Source organism: Triticum dicoccoides, chromosome 7A (genome assembly GCF_002162155.2).
Source record: "Triticum dicoccoides isolate Atlit2015 ecotype Zavitan chromosome 7A, WEW_v2.0, whole genome shotgun sequence".
NCBI classification, from domain to species: Eukaryota; Viridiplantae; Streptophyta; class Magnoliopsida; order Poales; family Poaceae; genus Triticum; species Triticum dicoccoides.
The window spans coordinates 73393537-73400900 of record NC_041392.1 but is presented as its reverse complement, the minus strand read 5'-3'; the positions used below and the strand labels follow the sequence as shown (position 1 = coordinate 73400900).

At 39.1% G+C, this 7364-nt stretch overlaps 1 non-coding gene across 1 annotated transcript; it reads left to right on the top strand.

The window, feature by feature from the left end:
- The first annotated feature begins 7057 nt into the window (after positions 1-7057).
- On the top strand, positions 7058-7131 carry TRNAW-CCA. The gene has a single exon. It is a non-coding gene; the product is annotated as a tRNA-Trp (tRNA).
- The last annotated feature ends 233 nt before the right edge of the window (positions 7132-7364 follow it).

Sequence of the window (7364 nt, the reverse complement as noted above, 5' to 3'; positions counted from 1 at the left end):
GCTTCGAGGTGGCCATGAAGCAGAGAGGCGCGCCTGGCCCCCTGGGCGCGCCGCCCACCCTCGTGGGCCCCTCATGGCTCCCCTAACCGACTTTTACGCCTATATATGTCCATATACCCTAAAAACATGGGGGAGCAGAATAGATCGGGAGTTCCGCCGCTAGAAGCCTCTGTAGCCATCGAAAACCAATCTAGACCCGTTCCGGCACCCTGCCGGAGGGGGAATCCCTCTCCTGTGGCCATCTTCATCATCCCAGTGCTCTCCATGACGAGGAGGGAGTAGTTCACCCTCGGGGCTGAGGGTATGTACCAGTAGCTATGTGTTTGATCTCTCTCTCACTCTCTCTCGTGTTCTTGAGGTGGTACAATCTTGATCTATCGCGAGCTTTGCTATTATAGTTGGATCTTATGATGTTTCTCCCCCTCTACTCTCTTGTAATGGATTCAGTTTTCCCATTGAAGTTATCTTATCGGATTGAGTCTTTAAGGATTTTGGAACACTTGATGTATGTCTTGCATGTGCTTATCTATGGTGACAATGGGATATCACGTGATCTACTTGATGTGTGTTTTGGTGATCAACTTTCGAGTTCCATGACCTCATGAACTTATGCATAGGCGTTGACACACGTTTTCGTCTTGACTCTCCGGTAGAAACTTTGGGGCACGCTTTGAAGTTCTTTGTGTTGGTTGAATAGATGAATCTGAGATTGTCTGATGCATATCGTAGACTCATACCCACGGATACTTGAGGTGACATTGGAGTATCTAGGTGACACTAGGGTTTTGGTTGATTTGTGTCTTAAGGTGCTATTCTAGTACGAACTCTATGATATATCGAACGGAAAGAATAGCTTTGTGCTATTTTACTACGGACTCTTGAATAGATCGATCATAAAGGATGACTTTGAGGTGGTTTCATACCCTACCATAATCTCTTCGTTTGTTCTCCGCTATTAGTGACTTTGGACTGACTCTTTGTTGCATGTTGAGGGATAGTTATATGATCCAATTATGTTATTATTGTTGAGAGATCTTTCACTAGTGAAACTATGAACCCTAGGCCTTGTATCCTAGCATTGCAATACCGTTTATGCTCACTTTTATCATTAGTTACCTTGCTTTTTTTATATTTTCAGATTAGGAAAACCTATATCTACTATCCATATTGCACTTGTATCACCATCTCTTCACCGAACTAGTGCACCTATACAATTTACCATTGTATTGGGTGTGTTGGGGACACAAGAGACTCTTTGTTATTTGGTTGCAGGGTTGCTTGAGAGAGACCATCTTCATCCTATGCCTCCCACAGATTGATAAACCTTAGGTCATCCACTTGAGGGAAATTTGCTACTGTCCTACAAACCTCTGCACTTGGAGGCCCAACAACGTCTACAAGAAGAAGGTTGTGTAGTAGACATAAAGCTCTTTTCTGGTGCCATTGCCGGGGAGGTTAGCGCTTGAAGGTATATCTTTAGATCTTTCAATCAAATCTTTTAGTTTCTTCTTTTATCACTAGTTTAGTCTATAAAAGAAAACTAAAAATGGAATTGAGGGTTCCTCATATGCTTCATCTTTTTAATATCTTTCATGAAAATAAGGATTCCGATAATTGTGCCAAATTGTTAGAACAATAATGCATTAGAATGTTTGGCACTAAATCTTTGTATGATGAGCATGATTGCAATGTTGTTAGTATGAATTCCTTGAATATCTATGATGCTAATGATATGCAAAGCCACAAGCTTGGGGATGCTATGTTTGATGAAGATGATACTTTTTTGTCCCCCATGTTTTGATGAGCAAATTTATTTTGATGATAGCATGTTTCCTATTTATGATGATTATAATTGTGAAAGTGGGTTTGGAGAGTTTATGACTTTAGTTAATGTTGATCCAACTATTTTGGAAGAGTGTCAACTTTGCATGCTTGTAGATCATGAAAAGAATGCTTTATGTGATGGTTATATTGTTGAATTCATTCATGATGCCACTGAAAATTATTATGAGGGAGGACCATATGCTTGTAGGAATTGCAATAATATCAAGTTTCCTCTCTATTTGTTGAAAATATTGAAGATATGCTTGTTTTACCTTCCTATGCAAGTTGATTCTTGTTCCCACAAGTTGTTGGCTCACAAAATCCCTATGCATAGGAAGTGGGTTAGACTTAAATGTGCTAGTCATATTCTTCATGATCCTCTCTTTATGTTTCAATTCTTGTGTTTTATGTGAGCATCATTTAAATCATCATGCCCAACTAGGGGCGTTAAACGATAGCGCTTGTTGGGAGGCAACCCAATTTTATTTTTTTTCTTTGCTTTTTGCTCCTGTTTAGTAATAAATAATTAATCTAGCCTCTGGTTAGATGTGATTTTATGTTTTGATTAGTGTTTGTGCAAAGTAGAACCTTTGGGAAGACTTGGGGAAAGTCTTTGCGATCTTTCTGTAAAAAACAGAAAGTATGCGCTCACGAGAATAATTTTCATTGTTTACCAGAGAGCGATAAAATACCACTTCCAGATGAGGTAGATTAATAGACAAATTTCCAAGGACTTCCTAATTTCTGAGGATTTGTGGAGTTACAGAAGTATTTGGAACCTACAGATTACTACAGACTGTTCTGTTTTTGACAGATTCTGTTTTCTATGTGCTGTTTGCTTATTTTGATGAATCTATGAGTAGTATCGGAGGGTATGAACCATAGAGAAGTTGGAATACAGTAGGTATTACACCAATATGAATTTAGAATGAGTTCACAACAGTACCAAAAGTGGTGATTTATTTTCTTATACTAACAGAGCTTACGTGTTTTCTGTTAAGTTTTGTGTTGTGAAGTTTTCAAGTTTTCGGTAAAGATTCGATTGAATCTGGAATAAGGAGTGGAAAGAGCCTAAGCTTGGGGATTCCCAAGGCACCCCAAGGTAATATTCAAGGACAACCAAGTGCCTAAGCTTGGGGATGCCCCGGAAGGCATCCCCTCTTTCGTCTTCGTTCATCGGTAACTTTACTTGGAGCTATATTTTTATTCACCACATGATATGTGTTTTGCTTGGAGCGTCATTTTATTTTCTTTTGTTTTGCTTTCTATTTGAATAAAATAATAAGATCTGAAATTATTAAATGTTAGATAGTCTTCATATAGTTGCATAATTATTCAACTACTCATTGATCTTCACTTATATCTTTCGAAGTAGTTTGTTGTTTGCTCTAGTGCTTCACTTATATCTTTTTAGAGCACGGCGGTGGTTCTATTTTGAAGAAATAGATGAACTCTTGTGCTTCACTTATATTATTTTGAGAGTCTTTAGAACAGCATGGTAGTTTTCTTTGGTTATGAAACTAGTCCTAATATGATGGGCATCCAAGATGGGTATAATAAAAACTTTCATATAAAGTGCATTGAATACTATGAGAAGTTTCATACTTGATGATTGTTTTGAGATATGAAGATGGTGATATTAGAGTCATGCTAGTTGAGTAGTTGTGAATTTGAGAGATACTTGTGTTAAATTTTGTGATTCCCGTAGCATGCACGTATGGTGAACCATTATGTAATGAAGTCGGAGCATGATTTATTTATTGATTGTCTTCCTTATGAGTGGCGGTCGGGGACGAGCGATGGTCTTTTCCTACCAATCTATCCCCCTAGGAGCATGTGCATAGTACTTTGTTTCGATAACTAATAGATTTTTGCAATAAGTATGTGAGTTTTTTATGACTGATGTTGAGTCCATGGATTATACGCACTCTCACCCTTCCACCATTGCTAGCCTCTCTTGTGTCGTGCAACTTTCGCCGGTACCATACACCCACCATTACCTTCCTCAAAACAGCCACCATACCTACCTATTATGGCATTTCCATAGCCATTCCGAGATATATTGACATGCGACTTTCCACCATTTCGTTTATTATGACACGCTCCATCATTGTCATATTGCTTCGCATGATCATGTAGTTGACATCGTATTTGTGGCAAAGCCACCATTCATAATTCTTTCATACATGTCACTCATGAGTCATTGCACATCCCGGTACACCACCGGAGGCATTCATATAGAGTCATATTTTGTTCTAAGTATCGAGTTGTAATTCTTGAGCTGTAAGTAAATAAAAGTGTGATGATCATCATTATTAGAGCATTGTCCCATGTGAGGAAAGGATGATGGAGACTATGATTCCCCCACAAGTCGGGATGAGACTCCGGACGAAAATAAAAAAATAAAAAAAGGAAAGGCCAAAAAAAGAAGAAAAAAAGAAAAGAGAATGCCCCAAAAAATGAGAGAAAGAGAAGGAGCAATGCTACTATCCTTTTACCACACTTGTGCTTCAAAGTAGCACCATGATCTTCATGATAGAGAGTCTCCTATGTTGTCACTTTCATATACTAGTGGGAATCATTAATTATAGAACTTGGCTTGTATATTCCAATGATGAGCTTCCTCAAAATGCCCTAGGTCTTCGTGAGCAAGCGAGTTGGATGCACACCCACTTAGTTTCTTTTTGAGCTTTCATACACTTATAGCTCTAGTGCATCCGTTGCATGGCAATCCCTACTCACTCACATTAATATCTATTAATGGGCATCTCTATAGCCCGTTGATAGGCCTAGTTGATGTGAGACTATCTTCTCCTTTTTTGTCTTCTCCACAACCACCATTCTATTCCACTTATAGTGCTATGTCCATGGCTCATGCTCATGTATTGCGTGAATATTGAAAAAGTTTGAGAACACCAAAAGTATGAAACAATTTCTTGGCTTGTCATCGGGCTTGTGCATGATTTAAATATTTTGTGTGCTGAAGATAGAGCATAGCCAGACTATATGATTTTGTAGGGATAACTTTCTTTGGCCATGTTATTTTGAGAAGATATGATTGCTTTATTAGTATGCTTGAAGAATTATTATTTTTATGTCAATATTAAACTTTTGTCTTGAATCTTATGGATTTGAATATTCTTGCCACAATAAAGAAGATTACATTGATAAATATGTTAGGTAGCATTCCACATCAAAAATTCTGTTTTTATCATTCACCTACTCGAGGACGAGCAGGAATTAAGCTTGGGGATGCTTGATACGTCTCCAACGTATCTATAATTTTTGATTGTTCCATGCTATTATATTATCAACCTTGGATGTTTTATATGCATTTATATGCTATTTTATATGATTTTTGGGACTAACCTATTAACCTAGAGCCTAGTGCCAGTTTCTATTTTTTTTCTTGTTTTAGAGTATGACAGAAAAGGAAAATCAAACGGAGTCCAATTGACCTGAAACTTCATGGAACTTATTTTTGGAACGGAAGCAATCCAGGAGACTTGGAATAGACGTCATGGAAGCTTCGAGGTGGCCACGAGGCAGGGAGGCGCGCCTCAACCCTCGTTAGCCTCTCGTGGCTCCCCTGACCGACTTCTTTCGCCTATATATGTCCATATACCCTAAAAACATCGGGGAGCAGAATAGATCGGGAGTTCCACCGCCAGAAGCCTTCGTAGCCACCGAAAACGAATCTAGACCCGTTCCAGCACCCTGCCGGAGGGGGGAATCCCTCTTCGGTGGCCATCTTCATCATCCCGGTGCTCTCCATGACGACGAGGGAGTAGTTCACCCTCGGGGCTGAGGGTATGTACCAATAGCTATGTGTTTGATCTCTCTCTCTCTCTCTCGTGTTCTTGAGGTGGTACAATCTTGATGTATCGCGAGCTTTGCTATTATAGTTGGATCTTATGATGTTTCTCCACCTCTACTCTCTTGTAATGGATTGAGTTTTCCCTTTGAACTTATCTTATCAGATTGAGTCTTTAAAGATTTGAGAACACTTGATGTATGTCTTGCATGTGCTTATCTATGGTGACAATGGGATATCACGTGATCTACTTGATGTATGTTTTGCTGATCAACTTGCGAGTTCCGTGACCTCGTGAACTTATGCATAGGGGTTGACACACGTTTTCGTCTTGAATCTCCGGTAGAAACTTTGGGGTACTCTTTGAAGTTCTTTGTGTTGGTTGAATAGATGAATCTGAGATTGTGTGATGCATATCGTATAATCATACCCACGGATACTTGAGGTGACATTGGAGTATCTAGGTGACATTAGGGTTTTGGTTGATTTGTGTCTTAAGGTGTTATTCTAGTACGAACTCTATGATATATCGAACGGAAAGAATAGCTTTGTGTTATTTTACTACGGACTCTTGGATAGATCAATCAGAAATGATAAATTTGAGGTGGTTTCATACCCTACCATAATCTCTTCGTTTGTTCTCCGCTAGTAGTGACTTTGGAGTGACTCTTTGTTGCATGTTGAGGGGTAGTTATATGATCCAATTATGTTATTATTGTTGAGAGAACTTGCACTAGTGCAAGTATGAACCCTAGGTCTTGTTTCCTAGCATTGCAATACTGTTTATGCTCACTTTTATCATTAGTTACCTTGCTGTTTTTATATTTTCAGATTACAAAAACCTATATCTACTATCCATATTGCACTTGTATCACCATCTCTTCGCCGAACTAGTGCACCTATAAAATTTACCATTGTATTGGGTGTGTTGGGGACACAAGAGACTCTTTGTTATTTGGTTGCTGGGTTGCTTGAGAGAGACCATCTTCATCCTACGCCTCTGATACGTCTCCAATGTATCTATAATTTTTGATTGTTCCATGCTATTATATTATCTGTTTTGGATGTTTATGGGCTTTGTTATACACTTTTATATTATTTTTGGGACTAACATATTAACCCAGAGCCCAGTGCCAGTTTCTATTCTTTTGCCTATTTTAGGGTTTCGAAGAAAAGGAAAATCAAACGGAGTCCAATTGACCAGAAACTCCACGGAACTCATTTTTGTAAGGACAACAACCCGGGAGACTGGGAGCCTACGTCAAGGAAGCTTCAAGCAGGCCACGAGGTAGGGGGGCCACGAGGCGCCCATGAGGGTGGAGGGCGCGCCCAGGGGGTGGGCAAAATTCAGAGTTTCATTTTTCTATATGCATGCGGTACAGAAATCATCCTTTTCTTTACTGCTTTATCTCCCGAAAAGCGCTCTTAGTTCAGTTCGGTAGAATGTGTGTCTCCAAAACCCAGTGTCGTAGGTTCAAATCCTACAGAGCGTGATTCTGTTCTTGTTTTGTCGAATCCAAAAAAAGAACTTATATAAATATAAGAAAATGAGAAAGTAATGAGGTCCATATCGTCATCACAATAAAAATAAAGATCTATAAGCATTCTTTATGGGATTCGGGGCTTTCTGGTTTGAAGTTGCTGGAAAAGGACCTCTATGATCGGTTGATCATAAGTTGTTTTTTTAAAGTAAGTAGGCAGGGTGTCTTGATCGAAACCGAACTTT